At 41.2% G+C, this 17135-nt stretch overlaps 1 long non-coding RNA gene across 2 annotated transcripts in view; it reads right to left on the bottom strand.

The window, feature by feature from the left end:
• Window positions 1-16590, bottom strand: part of LOC110255833 (uncharacterized) — a 217375-nt gene extending 200785 nt beyond the window's left edge. For both annotated transcript variants that reach the window (XR_014819655.1, XR_002336703.2), the window contains exon 1: window positions 16061-16590. This is a non-coding gene — a long non-coding RNA (uncharacterized LOC110255833). The remainder of the gene's footprint in view (window positions 1-16060) is intronic.
• Between the last annotated feature and the right edge of the window lie 545 nt (window positions 16591-17135).

The following is a 17135-nucleotide window of genomic DNA, read 5'->3' as shown; positions in this document are numbered from 1 at the left end:
ACACTGAGTTAAAAAAAATGCTCCTGCCTGAATTTAACTGGATTAAATTATAGAGCTATTTATGCTTCAGGGAATTGTCAAAAATAATAGAGTAATTAGCTTGTAATTAGCAGAGCCCAACAGGTGGATGCGATATCAAATGAGGCAGAATGATCAGGAAAGGAGAGGCTGAAAGAGAACCCTGCTTAAAAACAGTCTTGGAGTTCCCGTCATGGCTCAGCGGTTAATGAACCTGACTAGTAACCATGAGGTTGCAGGTTCAATCCCTGGCCTTTCTCAGTGGGTTAAGGATCCCATGTTGCTGTGAGCTGTGATGTAGACTGGTGGCTGCAGCTCTGATTAGACCCCTAGTCTGGGAACCTCCATATGCCGCGAGTGCGGCCCTAGAAAAAAAAGACGGGGGGGGGGAAAAAAAACAGTCATCACAGATAACTGAGTGCACACCCCATGGCTGCTCCCTCATAGACACCAAAGGTTTCACATTTCAGGGGAGATAAACTTCACTAAAATAGTCTAGTGTGATACTAAACAAATAAACAAGCAAATAACAAAAACAAGCCTCAGAGCAGGGGAGGGGAATCTTTTGTGCTTGCCTAGAGCTTGGTGGTAGGAAGATTGCGTTTTTTCTTAGGGTAATGCAAATATCCACAGTTGGTTGTGGTCATGGCTACACAACTCTGTGAATATATTAAAAACCACAGGTGTGTTATACGGTATATGAATTGTATGTCAATAGAGGCATTTTAAAAAAAACTCAACAGTACTTTTTAAGCATAGGAAGTGACCATCTACCCTCAAATACTGAAGTTATTTAGGTAGCCAAGTGAAAGAACTATTTTTCAGCGAAAGCAAAAATTATAAACTTGCCTGGGAGTTCCCATTGTGGCTCAGTGGTGAATGAATCTGACTAGGAACCATGAGGTTGAGGGTTCGGTCCCTGGCCTCGCTCAGTGGGTTAAGGATCTGGCATTGCCGTGAGCTGTGGTGCAGGCTGCAGACGTGGCCTGGATCCCGAGTTGCTGCGGCTGTGGTGTAGACCGGTGGCTACAGCTCCGACTGGACCCCTAGCCTAGGAACCTCCATATGCCACGGATGCAGGCCCAGAAAAGACAAAAAAAAAAAAAATATATATATATATATATACACACACACACACACACACACACACACACATATATATACACATATATATAAAAACTTGCCTGGATTTATTCAAATTGTTTGGCAGGGGACCTGTGGGAATTGGGTCCTGGGCTGATGTTCAGCCAACATTTCCAGTGACCAGTGGTAATGATGTCAGGGTGGCACATCATTTGTCATGGTTGTTACCAGCCAAAATATACACTCCTGCCTATGAGCCAGGCACTGGACACGTAACATCTTCCCAAGAAGGCTGTGTTATAAACTCTACATCCCTGAATCTTTTATCACTGATCTCACATTGACCTTATTCCTGTGAGCATCAGACTACTAAGGAAAAGTGACCTATAGCAGATGAGTGAATCTAATTAGAAACATTCCATGTCACTCTATTTGTTTACGAAGCTTACGATTTTCAGGTAATGCTCAGTTTCTGATGACAAGGTTTGAGTGTGTGAACTAGACATTTTAACTCTTCATTGATTTGCTTCCTCAAAATGGAAATCTCTTGTCTGACTCCCATGGCGGAGTCACATGGCCTTGGTGAATGGGAGTTTTTGGTGTCCGTCCTTGTTACTTATTTAGCATTGACTAAGGAAAGCCATTCCCCTGCCAAGAAAGTTATAGTCAGTGACTTTCAGTGGGGCAGGAGGGTAATATTTACGAGGGAAATGCTTATCAACTTAGGCAGCCAAATCAGAAACCACGACTGAGCTGACATGTATTCAGTCATCCAACATCACTAATCCACACACGCACTGGTGCAGTGCTAGGCCTTAGCACCATGGCAGTGCCTAAAATAGACATGGTGCCCACACTCAAGAAATGCACCATCCAGTGGTGTCGCCCCTGCCGCCAGCTCAAACCGTCTGTGTTGCAGACTGCTGCTTTTCTGCCCTTGCAGTTTGCTTTTGTTTCCCTCAATTAATGGGCTGCATCCGCAGCACACAGACGATCCTGGGCCAGGGATCAAACCCACACCACAGTATCCTTAACCCACTGAGCCACCAGGGAACTCCCATCTTATCTAAGTTTTAAAAGAAATCTGCCTAGAGTTTTTATTTAACATACTATAAACCACTGAACATGGACACAAGTCTTACGCTTCTGTTTCAGTAGTGCCACTGAGGCTGTGATAATCTCAGCATAAATCCTATCTTATAAATTATTAGCTTTACATTCTTAGCTTTAATATATTGCACTTTAAATTTTACTACTTTATAGGAGTTCCCGTCATGGCTCAGCAGTTAATGAACCCAACTAGCATCCATGAGGACGCGGGTTCGATCCCAGGCCTCGCTCAGCAGGTTAAGGATCTGGCGTTGCCATGAGCTGTAGTGTAGGTCGCAGATGTGGTTCAGATCCCATGTTGCTGTGGCTCTGGCGTAGGCCAGTGGCTACAGTTCTGAATGGACCCCTAGCTTGGGAACCTCCATATGCCACAGATGCGGCCCTAAAAGACAAAAAGACAAAATAAATAAATAAATATTACTAGTTTATATATAGTTAGTATTGCTTATAAATGTTAAATTAATTGGCAGATTTCCAGCTTACAGGTGGATGTGACTTTTACTTCTGAATATTTTTATTGTAAAGATATCCTATAAAATACCTGCAAGGAATCTTTTCCATCTTTTTCAATGAAATGTACTTTGGCACTTGAAACAAGAGAAGACAGGTAGCCAAGCAAAATTTAGCATCTCTCTTCTAATCCCAAGTCACACCGAAACATTGCTTTCTAGACCTTGGTAAGTTTCAGTGATTATGTCTACAGCATTTATACTCTTGGTGTTTCTCTCCTCCCTTATGATTCCCTGAACCTTCATTTCCTTATCTCTTTTTTTCCTCCATCTGGAGATAACCTGCTTTTGTTGGCTATCTACTTTAGGAAAAGATTCCCAACATTTTCAATTTACACTCTCTCCTATATGCCTCAAGTTTAAAACATTTCTTCGGGAGTTCTCATCATGGCTCAGTGGTTAACTAACCCGACTGGGATCCATGAGGATGCAGGTTCAATCCCTCATCTCTCTCAGTGGGTTAAGGATCCAGTGTTGCCGTGAGCTGTGGTGTAGGTTGCAAATGAGGCTTGGATCTGGCGTGGCTGTGGTGTAGGCCAGCAGCTGTAGCTCTGACTGGACCCCCTGCCTGGGAACCTCCATATGCCACAGGTGTGGTCCTAAAAAAAAAAAAAAAAAAGCAAAAAAGCAAAAAAAAAAAAGATTTCTTCTATGAAAAGATGCTATATATATTAAATATTAAAGTAAACATTTTCTTCATCCATGCTATCAGTATTTTCTTGATTGTAAATCTAAAGAGAGAATCCTTTAGGAAAGCTCACAGGAAAATATTACATTTCTATTTCATTTGCGGATATTTTTCAAATGTTCCCTTATAATTTGAAGACTCCACATCCAGGATTCTGTGCTGGGAATCAAATGGTAAAATATCCCCTTGCCAAGTCATCTCGACAAGAGTAATAGAGGAACTTGAAAAAGCACTTAACAGAGAAAGTGAAAATAGCATATTTCATTATGTAAATAAATTTTTCCTGCACTGGTGTGCATTATGAGCAGACATTTGCTAATTATACCAGAAAGCAAGACTACAAAGGCCAATACCTTCGGTTTGTGGTATCCCTGATTTGTTTCTGGGAACCAAAACAAAATAAAAGGTTACAAATAATTTAATTATGAACGTTCACCGCCTTGCCTTTGCCCAGGGAGTGTCAGGGTCTGTGGCTCCATCTGCCCCACAGCAAAGTACTGATCACCTTGGGGGAGCTTTCCAACATCTCCTTAGCACAGACTCAGGGTCTCCACAGCACGGACTCGGAGCTTGCGTTTCTCCCTTAGCCACAGATGGACACTGTGCTCAATATACTGAAAAATACAATGAAACGAGCTTGTGGACTCCTGATTAACTGCCTCCGCCTGTGCCCTGGCTGCTTCTTCAGCCATGTTTAAATAACTGTGTTTCTTCTCTGACATACATTCCTATTATTTTCCTTGCATATGATTTTCCCTTGCATATCTGAAGTTCCATCTCACATTGTACGTGTGTGACTTATCCACCGACTTAATTAAAACTCAGTTGTCAAGGGATACTGAGTTGCATACTGGAGCAGGAACCAGCGGCCTTGAACTCTGCTTCTAAATTTGGTTGTTATTGGCTGAACGGCCTTGAATAAACTCTTTTGCTTTGTTCTCACATATAAAAAATAAGGTTAACAGTGGATACTGTATAGGAATGTACTTAATAGTAAACATGAAAATTTTCATAAAAAATACTAAAAAACATATATGAAGGTAAAAGGCAATTATCTTTGTAGTTCTTATTGATTTAAAGCTTATGTGCCAAGCACCTTATGTATATTTTAAGTATATTAAGGCTCTTAATATTTACCACTCCTTGAAATAAGTACTATGATCTTCATTTTCTAGATAAGGAAATGAAGCACAGAGAGGTTAAGTAACTTGCTGAAGGTTACACAGCAGTGATCTGACTATAGAGCCTGTGCTTTTAACTTTGATGGTTAAAATCTTCAGTTACTAAATTTATTTATTTATTTATTTATTTTAGGGCTGCAACTGAGGCATATGGAGGTTCCCAGGCTAAGGGTTGAATCAGAGCTGTAGCCGCTGGGGTACACCACAGCCACAGCAACGCAGGATCTGAACTGTGCTCGACCTACACCACAGCTCAAGCAATGCTGGATCCTTAACCCACTGAGCGAGACCAGGGACTGAACCTGCGTCCTCATGGATAGTAGTCAGATTCATTTCTGCTGAGCCACTACCAGGATTCCAGAGTTTTTTCATTTTCTTATCATTCAGTGTGTGATATTAAAAGACAGCTTATGGGGCACAAAGTACACAGATTCTTTTTTTTGGCTCAGTTGTGTTTAGACCTAGTAGCACCTGGTGGCATTAGACAGGGGAAGAGAGTGAGGGATCTGCCTGTAACCACCAACAGCCTTGATCTTGGATACGGATAATTGATGCTGTTTCTGTAGTATAGGAAACGTGTGATACAGAAGTGTGACTAACAGTGCAGGTGGGGAGATCTGGGCACTTCTGGACTGTCCTCACTGTCTTCTTTTCAGGAGCATCTAAAATTTATGCTTAGGAGTTCCCATCATGGCACAGTGGAAATGAATCCGACTGGTAGCCATGAAGATGTGGATTCAATCCCTGGCCTCGCTCAGTGGGTTAAGGATCCGGTGTTGCGGCGGGCTGTGGTGTAGGTCACAGGTGCAGCTCAGATCCTGCATCGCTGTGGCTGTGTGTAGGCCAGCAGCTATAGCTCCGATTCAACTCCTAGCCTGGGAACCTCCATGTGCCTTGGGTGCAGCCCTAAAAAGCAAAAAATATAAAATAAAATAAATAAGGTTTGGGCTTATTGAATAAGAGGAAAGTCTCCTAATTTAACTCTATCTCAGTTTTGGGAAATCTTGCCTCTCCTCTTTTATACCCATGAAATACTTTTTCCCCGTGGTCTTATTGCTAAAAATGCTGTACAATTATGAGAGCTGTTCACCAATATAAATTCCCACTTAAAGAAAAGATGGCTTACACGCTGCGTAAAATGGTAACTGTCAACTTCAAAGAAGCAGGAGCTGCTCTAAAATGAACTTGCTATGGGCAGAAGATGTTTGCAACCGTTTTACTTTTTATTCCCCTTTGGAGAGCAATCCAAACTCTGCTCCTTAGTTTTCCATGACAAACATGCCCTCAACCATGCAATGCTCACATTGGAACTTAAGGACAACCTCTCACATTGCATTTCTTGCAATGGTGTTACTCCCAGCAAAAAAAAAAAAGCAAAGGAAACCTTAAATATGTAAAATAATAATTCTGGGACCAACTTACTCTAATAACCATTGCCTGACAAGACTGAAAACTTTTTCTTCCTAAGGAAAGAACACGCTGCACATTATCCAGGGGTGGGGCATGGGAAATGGGTCCTAAAGGTTAAGTTATCTCTAGTTCCCGGACATCTATAATTCCTTTTCTGACAAGTTCATTTGTAACGTACAATGCCCATGGATAAGCTATCGGTCACGTGAGCATTTGAAGGAAAACCAAAAAAACCCTGTTGAATGAAAGACCATTAATCTTTTAGAACAAGGTTTCAAAGCATACTCAAAGCATATTTTGGCCCTGCTCTCTGAATGTTATACTGAGAACATCTAGTCTTTGGGAGGGAATGAAGAATTAGGCCCAAGTCTGCAATACATAAAATGAACTAGAATGTCATTAAACTCAGTAGACAAATATTTGGATTGAACAAGGTATATACAATAAATCACATATTTCAAAAAAGTACCTAGGCCATCCTATTTGTGGAAGAATTACACCAAACTCTATTTCATTGCCTATCCAAGGGCCACTGAACCCCTTGCCTAAATAAGAGCAACTGTGATATTCAGAATACAGAATAGTATAAATATATCTGCCATGTCCATCTTATCATAAAATGAGCAGTGCTAATAAGAGCACAAATTCATTCTCATCTTCCATATGAATTTTAACTAAAACAAAATAAATTGGGAAGCTAAAACCATTCTCAAAGACAAGATATACATTTTTTTTTTTTCTCAGAAACAGAAAAGGAATGCAAAGCAGTAGTTGGGGTTTGGTGGTTCCAGGACTGGAAGCAGGTAGAGACCATTAGAGCCCAAACTGTCAGCAAATGGTTAATAAAAATGAAAAGTGCCACACACAAGACAAGAACTCAGAGCATATGCCAGAACTCACAGCCTAAAACTAGGAGCTGCAGTGAGTTCTCTCTGCCATGAGTTGAAACTCAGAAGAGGGGCGCTCACCATTTATGTGAACTGAAAGTTAGAGCTTTTATGAAACTGCATAACTAGGGAAACAAGAGGAAGTAAGTAGGGCCTAGAAATCAGGCAGAGACTACACCAACCACAATCTGGCATCTGGATTTGCACTGTTCGCAAGACCACTGTGAGATGGAGGTCTGAAGATAGAACATGACAGACTTCCAGTTAAGAAGAACCTGGAAACCAATATTCCAAAATTCATGATGAAAACCAAGGCAGGAACAATAGCCATGAGATGAATTAAAACTAATAAAATGAAAAAATAATGGAGCAATATGAAAATCAATTTAAAGTATATGTATCAAGGATCTTTAAAGAGATAGAAGAAGGCGTAAGTCCACTGGACAAAAAAGAAAAATACAGAATAAGAACAAAGAGAATACAAAATGAAAAGTAGTGAAGAAAACATAGTACAAGGAAATAATACGATAACTGAAATTAAACGAACAAACAGAAACTCTCTATACTGGACCCAGAAATAGAGACAATTGGGGAAGAAGGGAAAAACAGAGATGTTCTGCCAGAGCACTGCAGCTGGATAAAGAATTAAAACTCTAAAAGCATAGCTAATAATGATGAGGGAGGTCCCGTCGTGGCTCAGTGGTTAACGAATCCGACTAGGAACCATGAGGTTGCGGATTCGATCCCTGGCCTTGCTCAGTGGGTTAAGGATCCGGTGTTGCCGTGAGCTGTGGTGTAGGTCGCAGACATGGCTCGGATTCCGAGTTGCTGTGTCTCTGGTGTAGGCCCGCAGCTACAGCTCCAATCAGACCCCCTAGTCTGGGAACCTCCATATGCCACGGGAGCAGCCCTAGAAAAGGCAAAAAAAGAGACAAAAAAAAAAAAAAAATAGTGATGGAAAATGGTTTGAGAGCTCAAGTATGTACTACATGGGACTGCAGAACAGTATTTAGAGAACAAGTAACTAAAATTTTAAACATTTTTATAAAGATAGAGGTATCTAGACCATGAGCGCTGAGGGCAAATTCAGTCAAATAAAAATAAAGCCATGTTTCAATTCACCATGGTGAAAATGCAAGTTACCAAAGATGAAGAGAGAAATCTCATAAAGTAACAGATTACATTCAAAGGCATGGCCATCAGATAGATGTGTAGGGAACAGAAGGGAGAGTCAACGTAGTACCTCGTCTCATTGAAAGAGAAGCAAGAGGTAGCGGAAAACTCTGGAGTGAGAGAATGTTATAGTCAAATGGGCATATGAAAAATAGAGTAGAAATGCAATCTACAGCTTCCAAACTAGCAAGGGGAAAAATTACCAATCCGATAGAAATTGAAAGAGGGGATATATCAAACAAAACAAAAAAAAGAAGGCAAACAGAAAAGGGAAGGTAGAATTCCAAGGAAAATTGGTGTATTTAAGTTACTGATTAAAAGATAGCAGATCAGACTATTAAAAAAAACGAATACATTTCTAAAATACAATGATTCAAAAAGTTTAAAAAAAGAGAAGAAAGGAGTTCCCATCGTGGCACAGCAGAAACGAATCCAACTAGGAACCATGAGGTTGCGGGTTCCATCCCCGGCCTTGCTCAGTGGGTTAAGGATCCAACATTGCCCTGAGCTGTGGTGCAGGTTGCAGACAGGGCTCAGATCTGGCATGGCTGTGGCTATGGTGTAGGCCAGCAGCTACAGCTCCGATTGGATCCCTAGCCTGGGGATCTCCACATGCTGCGGGTGAGGCCCTAAAAAGCAAGAAAAAAAAAAAAAAAAAAGAGAGAGAGAGAGAGAAGAAAACGAATACACTGGGGAAATACCAAGGAACAAAAGCTGAATTGTCAATATTAATATCACAGACAACATCTAAGATATTTCCTTCTAACAGTAGAATATCAATTTTCTACATCTAATTAAAGATGCTGGTTTAATAGTTTAATAGTGTTTTCTTGACTACTAATCCCATGTGTGGCTTTGGGATGAACAGTTAAATTTACAGGAGATAAGGTTAAACTTTCGAGGCATCTTTCAGCAGGACTTCTGAAAAAAAAAGGACACTTATAGTGACAGGGATATTTAAAAAAGGATGGTTACAACATTCAAAGCATTTTAAAATTTGATACAAAATGTCCATTATTTCAGATAGGTTAGATTTTCTTTTGTACTGCCAGGCTTTTATTTGTAAAAAATAAAATGTGTATACACACACATACGTGTTTCAGATTTATTGCAGTAAAATTCTTATTGTTTCTCTGTATCCATGCCCTGTGACAAGGGACTCTGCAGTCTGACAAAAGGGAAGTGATTTCAAGCTAGACTTTGGTTTTGGTCACATGACTTGCAATGGAATGTTACTGGGTATTATGTGACCCCAAACCTGTACAGTGCTTGCCTTCTTGAGCTAGCTCTCTTGTACCTTTGCCATCACCAAGAGAAGAACATGCCTAGTTGAGCAGAGTTCAACCACCCCAACCACACACAGCCAGATTAGCTAACCTCCAGCTGAACTCTAGACACAAGCACAAGCCCAACTAAGACTAACAGAGCTACTCAGCTGCATCCATAGATCAGTGAAACCACAAATCTACGAGAATAGATGATGATTGTTTTAAGTCCCTGAGTTTTGAGGGTAGCTGGTTATGCAGCATTTTTGTGGCAATAGTTAACCAACACACATTGTATTCTCCCAAAGTTTTTCCCTGACAAGTGCTAATTAGAGGCTCTCAGTCTTTGGTTTCAACCATGATTTAACACCCAAGTAGAATTTAACAAAATCAAAAACTGAATCAAGGAACATAACGTTTACAGTTTCTACATTAATGAAAATGGGACTTGTAATTTTCTCTCTCCATAGCATTCAACTCAATTAGCTAGAAAAATAACAACAGAATAAACTCAAAGAAAGGAGAAGAAATAAAAGTGTAGAAATAAAAGAAATGTAGAACAAAAAAAAAAGATTTTGAGATGTTAACTAAGACATAAGTTGACTATTTAAATAAATTAATAAAAAAACAACTAGCGTAACTGTTGAGGAAATAAGGAATTCATTAAAAACATACAGCAAAGAACAGAAGGATGTGAATGAAGGTAAAGAAAAAGAAATGATTATAATAAGGGGCTAAAGATAATTCAAATAGAGGGTTAAGCATTTACGAAATAATATTCTCCACCTTCTTATCTTGACATATACACCCTCCCTAAGTAATATCCCTTTTGTACCAACGATCATACATACTTTGATAATTGTAAAATTTTTATTTTCAGAACATACTCCTAAGATTTGTATCTATAATTCTGATTACTTCTTGCTGGGCAACTATAATTTGATGTGCAACAGTATCTCAAAACCAACATATTCCATCTCTACTCTTTTTTCCAGCAACATTTCTTTAGCTTTCAATCTGAGTTTCAGTATGGGTTAATAAAATGGCCACCTGCCCACATACCAATAGATGAAATCTTAATTAACTCCTTTTTTCACTCTCACTCTATCAACTTGGTAATTTGGTTCTATGGAGTCTTCCATTAGCTATCATCAAAAAAAAAAAAATACTCAGTACTTAATACATATATTGCACAAAATATGTATTGGCAATATAAAAAGTTTCTTGATAATAGCCTAAAATTACTTTATGTTTTGTTTTACAGTACAGATTTGATCTGGTTTTTATTTTTTCAAAAATGCATCATTTTGCTTTCAAAGAGGTGAATGGTATGCTAAAAACTAAACAAAACCAAATCCATGCCTCGCTGACTTAAAAATTTGCACTAATTCTTGCAGAGCTTATTCATATCACTAGAAATCCCTCCCATGTTGCCAGGATGTGACAACTGAAAAAGAATACTGAATCATTTTAAATAAATTTAGAAGAGTTGTGCACTTAGGGATAAAAAGGTTTCCTATTTTCCATTTATTAATAGTTATTTTTCCATTCAGAGTCAGTGAATATTATGTTTTATATATTAACTTAATGGAAACTACATCTGTGAGGTAATAGAAAAAAAAAAATATATATATATATGCCTCCCGTTCTTAACACAGATCTTAAAACTCCTAAAACTCCTGTAATTTCCTAAGTGCTAAGAACACTAGAATGTCTTTTGTTCTAATATTTGGTCTTTAACCCTGGCTCCTGACTCTGAGGTCCTAAATCCCTTGGAATTTCCTGGTGACAGGAGTGTCTTTTGTTCCAGTGAGGCGACTCTTGATGGGCACCTGGGTAGGGGCTTGCCACCAAAAAAGACCAAGCCATGATTATACATTTGGAACATTCAACACCCACCTCCTTCTCCAGAGAAGGCCCCAAAATGAAATGATGACGGAGCATGCCCACATGATGAAGTCACCATAAAAACCCAAGGGATGGGGGGAAAGGGTTTGGAGAGCTTCCGAACTGGTGAACAGATGGAGGATCCAGGAGAGTGGCAAGCTCGGAGAGAGGGTATGGAAGCTCCACGCCCCTTCCCCCAGACCTAGCCCCAAGAGTCTCTTCCATCTGGCTATTTCTGAGTTATATCCTTTAGTAATACATCAGTAAACGAGTAAGCAAACTGTTTTCCTGACTTCTGTGAGTTGCTCTAGCAAACTAACTGAACCAGAGGTGGGGTCAGTAGGAACCCCCAAATCATAACAGGTTGTCAGAAGCCCAGGTGACAACCAGAGTCTGATGTAGGTGGGGAGAGGGTAGGAGTCTGTAGCAATGAACCCTTAACCTATGGGATTCCACGCCGTCTCCAGGCAGTGTCCATCTGCATTGAGTTGAATTGTAGGATACTAGTTAGTGTTCAGAATTGCTTGGTGTGGGAAAACTCCCCACACATTTGGTGACTGAAGGAAAGTGTTCTGCATGAGTAGTAAAGGAGAAGTCAGCTTTTCTTTTTTCTTTTTTTTTTTTTTTTTGTCTTTTTGCCTTTTCTAGGGCTGCACCCACAGCATATGGAGGTTCCCAGGCTAGGGGTCGAATCGGAGCTGTAGCCGCTGGCCAACACCAGAGCCACAGCAATGCAGGATCTGAGCCGCATCTGCAACCTACGTCACAGCTCATGGCAAACGCCAGATCCCCAACCCACTGAGCAAGGCCAGGGATCAAACCCACAACCTCATGGTTCCTAGTCGGATTCGTTAACCACTGCACCATGACAGGAACTCCAAAGTCATCTTTTTTCTATTCAACACCTTAGTGCTAGAAGATAGACAAACATACCACCACATGCACAATATACCTGGTCAGGACAGGTGCAATGGACCCAAAGGAAACAGGGTAAGATGGAGAATTTTGAAGAAGTGCTATATATAGGGTGGTCTCGGAGGACTTTCTCATCAGCAGATATTTTAAGTAAAGGCTTGAAGGAAGTGAGGAAAGCCAGCCATATGGATACTGGAAGAAAGAGCATCTCAGAGAGTGAGAACATCAAGTGCAAAGGCCCTGGGTGTTCAGCTTGTTTGAGGAAAAGCAATGCAGTGACTGTAGCCAAAAAAAGGAATAAGGGGAGGAGGCAGAAGGTAAAACTGGACAGATAGTAACAGGTAGGCTGGAATATCTAAGTTGATCATGTGTCACTGCCTTTTTCACTGAGTTAGATGGGAATCTATCCAGAGCCAGATGCAATTATTTGGGGTTCGTTGTAGTGAATTTTCAGAAGGAAACCAGATCACTAGATACTTAAACACTTTTTCAGATATAAATTTACAATTCCATTTACTGACTATAAAAAAATAGAAAAAAATGTTCTTATGATGCAAATGTAACTTTCAAAAGAACAAACTATTATAGGATTTCCTAATGATCACAGGAAAGTGTTGAACAAACATTTTTTTTTTTTTCTTTTTAGGGCCGCACCCACAGCATGTGGAAGTTCCCAGGCTAGGGGTTGAATCCAAGCTAAAACTACTGGCCTACACCACAGCCATAGCAATGCCAGATCCAAGCTGCATCTGCAACCATAGCTCACAGCAGTGCTGGATCCTTAATCTACTGAGTGGTGCCAGGGATTGAACCTGCATTCTCATGGATACTAGTCAGGTTCTCTACCAATGAGCCACAATAAGAACTCCTGAACAAACTTGATTTAGGGTAGCCAACCCATTAAAGCTGCCATATATTTATTCCCCAAAAGGAACACACATTTTATAAGAAAGATAAAAGCTGAACAAAAAGATGATTATTACATTTATGAAAAAAAATTTAGTGATATAGTATATCTATATATTGCCTCATATTAGTGAAGCTCATATAAATTCAGAATAATGCAGCTGGCCTTAGCAAACTGCATTGATTGTACAATAAGACTTAAGCTAACCCGAGAGCAAAGAAGCTGAGTTATTACAATGTAGCCCCAGAGAATGAGCAAGAGGAGGTACATAAAAATTATATCATAACACAGTAATAATACTTTCTAATTAAAACTATAAAATCTTGGGCATTCCCTTCCTATTCAGCTCATAGTTCCCTTCAAACCCGACTAGGATCCATGAGGTTGCAGGTTTGACTCCTGGCCTCCCTTAGTGGGTTAAGGATCCAGAGTTGCCATGAACTGTGGTGTAGGTCGCAGACGCAGCTTCAATCTGGCATTACTGTGGCTGTGGTGTAGGCTGGTAGCTGTACCTCCAACTCAACCCCTAGCCTGGGAACTTCCATAGGCCATGGGTAGAGCCCTAAAAAGCAAAAAATAAAAATAAAAAATAAAATAAAACTATAAATTCTTTCTTAACATACATCCCACATCCTTCAATGCTAGCGGATCCAATTCAATATCAGGTATTGGGAAACTCTACTCTTAAATTATTCTTGAATTGATTTTTCATCAATCACTTCTTATCTCTTTTATTTCTTTTTCTATTATTAAAGTATAACTGATTTACAATGTTTCTTCAATTTCTGTTGTATTGCAAAGTGACCCAATCACACACAGTTCCCCGTGCTGTTAAGTAGGGCCCCACTGCCCATCAATTTGATCATCCCTGTTCCCCCCACTCTTCACTGGAATTTACTCAGAGGCAGTGCAATGTTGTAGTTCAGAGTAAAGAAACTTTCTTCAAACTGCCCTGGTTTCAATCCCTGCTTTGTCGCTTAATAGATGAATGACTATAAACAAGTTCCTTCATCATTTACTGATTTGTAAAATGTGAACAATAATATTTCATGCACAGTGCGGTTTCCAGGATTATCTGATAATGTTGATAAACTGATGATGGTGACTGCCAAAGTGATCTTCTAAGATCTGAATCTGCTTCTGCCCCTTCCTTGCTTAAAAAATCCTTCCAAGTTTGACCCCTGGTCTGGAAACTTCCACGTGCCAAAAAAAAAAAATCCTTCAAAGTCCTTGCATCACCAAGAAATGAACAGATCTCACAGCAGGCAGACTCCTCTCATGATACTTTCCTTTTGAGCCATTGCTCCCCCTATGATCCCTGCCATACTGTACTGTACATACCATTCTCCTCATTTGGAATACCCTCTCCCCACTCTGCCTTTTCCACATGGAAAATTCAGCTTTAAAAATTTAACTCAAGGAGTTCCCATCATGGCGCAGTGGTTAACAAATCCAACCAGGAACAAGAAGTTGTGGGTTCGATCCCTGGCCCTGCTCAGTGGGTTAATGATCCGGCATTGCAGTGAGCTGTGGTGTAGGTCACAAATGCAGCTCGGATCTGGCGTTGCTGTGGCTGTGGTGTAGGCCGGCAGCTACAGCTCCAATTGGACCCCTAGGCCGGGAACCTCCATATGCCACAGGTGCGGCCCTAGAAAAGACAAAAAAATAAAAAAAATTAAATAAAAATTTAATTCAAGGTATTGAATTTGGTTCCCTGTGTTACAGAGTAAGATCTTGTTTATCTATTTTATATATAGTCTTGTGTATTTGTTTTGTGGATTTTTTTTTTACTTGAATGGCCACTATACCAATATATATTTAAATGTTTACAGAAGTTACCTATGGGTGTGCGGAAACTTGGGCACCAGTTTTCTTACACTTGCTTTTCTGTTTTGAGTACTAAATATGTAAACTATTTGTAATAATAACTAAAAAAAATTCAAATATTAAACTTGAAGTCTGCTGTATAGCACAGGGAACTGTATCTTATCACTTGTGATGAAACATGATAGCAGGTAATGTGAAAAAATTACTGTAAAGTAATATACTGTATAGTTTACTGTAAATAAACTATAGTAATTTTTATTTTTTTAAGTAGAAAAATAGGAGTTCCCGTCGTGGCGCAGCGGAAATAAATCTGACTAGGAACCATGGGTTTTCCGGTTCAATCCCTGGCCTAACTCAGTGGGTTAAGGATCCGGCGTTGCCATGAGCTGTGGTGTAGGTCACAGAGGCGGCTCAGATCCTGTGTCGCTGTGGCTGTTCGTAGGCCAGCAGGTGTAGCTCTAATTCAGCCCTTAGCCTGGATACCTCTACATGCTGTGGATGCAGCCCTAAAAAGACCAAAAAAAAAAAAAAAAAAAAGTAGAAAAATAAAGTAAACTTGGAAGTCTATGCATCAGAATGTATTTATATAAATAAAAACTAGACATGTGTGATAAAGAATGAAGACTAGGTCAAATAGAAATTAGCATACACTTATCACTAGATTACTTTGTAGCCTACATAAATACTGATGTATATTTAAGAGCAGCACCACTTTTAATCCCAAGCAATCCTTGCCTGTGCTTCAGGGGGCCTGGTAGGTCAAAGCAGTCTTGAAGGAAAATGTCTAAAACCTCACTGGTGCCCGGGAACTACCAACGCAGCAGTGCTGAACATTTCAAGAACACCCTGGGCCCCATCCACACTTCAGACAGCCATGTTCCAACTCTTAAACCCACACCAGTCTGGTGTGTGGTAATTCAGACGCCGGGAGGAGTCCCAAGACTGTCCCCACTGGGGTCATCCATGGACCCAGTGTTCTGACTGGATTCCATGAGGTCGACCTAGGTAGGGCATTATCTCTTTCTGACCAGTGTGGTATCTCTTTCAATCAATTTCTGGAGTTTGAAACAGCAAAAAGATGCTGACACGCTGATCTAGAGGGTACTCAAGTTGTTTATCTAGGGGGCCCCACCCTCCCGGCACACAGTCACACACTTTTAGGAGCTATGTTTTAAAACTAGGAAAGTTTATATCACTGACCAGTCCAGGGCGGATCCTAAAGCAATGGCGCACACGATGCTCTTTGCCGCCAGAGGATCTGGGTTGGACCGCTCCCGGAAGATGAGAAGTCATGTGAGGCCCAGCTCACCAATCAGAAGCAGAGATTCAACCAGCGTCCACCCATCTTCCTTGCTCGGCTAACTCTGGCTCTACCTGGGCGGTGTTTGCGGCAGAGTGCCTCGTTTCTGAAAACCTGGCATTTTGACCGCCCCTCTGGGCTAGGAGGAGGAGGAAAAGCAGCAGCAGTCTGTATTCATGCTGGGTGGGGCGGCCGGCGGACCTAAGAACGAGGGCGCTTCTGCCGCTATGGATATCAGTAGGACTGGCACCCCTGGTCCTGTTGCGCAGATTGCCCCAATCTTGAGTAACCTGGCAGTAACACGAAAGCATCCATCCATCCTGCAGCCTCCGTCTCTATCATCACTGGGGACCTCGACCTGCCCGCAGTAACAGTGCGCAGGAGAAGAGGTTGTGACCTGGGGGCAGCCCAAACTCCCGCCCAGACCTCTGAGGTACGGTGGCCCAGAAGGGCCAGAGTCAATCCCTGCACCTAGGAGCAAGGCTGCCCCCCGCAATCACAAGGGGTCCTGACCCGGTCAGTGGACAAACTCAGACCAAGGTTCAGGGGGAAAACGTGTCAAAAAAGCAGTTCCAGGAGGAAAAGCCTGCTCAGTCACAGAAATCTTCAATGCGCCGTCTGTTTTTTAGAGCTTCCAGGACTCAGAGGTCTGAGCTTTTACTGCCATTTACTCCAAGGTCTCAGCCCAGCGGTAGACACCACTCTCAGGCTTCCTTCTGGAGTCCAGTATCCTGGCACGTTCTGCTCTTCACAGCCACGACCCACGACTTGGCCCCATCCTCCTGAGCCACTACACAGGTAGGGAAGTCACTTCGCAGCCACCCTTTTTATACCCTGGGCTGTTTGGCCTATGTCATGCTTCTCCCACGAAGAGGTCTCCTCCCCTGTGCCCTGCCTTCCAGCCTGGTGGTAATGCCATCGGCATTAGTGCTTCCTGGTGCTGGTCTTCTGGCACATTCTCCTTTCATTTCGCTG

The sequence above is a fragment of the Sus scrofa genome, chromosome 11 (genome assembly GCF_054392235.1).
Source record: "Sus scrofa isolate SSC_HxYL_T2T_F1_AM1 chromosome 11, Sscrofa_HxYL_maternal_Yorkshire_Landrace_v2.0, whole genome shotgun sequence".
NCBI lineage: Eukaryota > Metazoa > Chordata > Mammalia > Artiodactyla > Suidae > Sus > Sus scrofa.
Note: the sequence above shows the minus strand (reverse complement) of the source record. Positions and strands in the feature narration are given on the sequence as shown.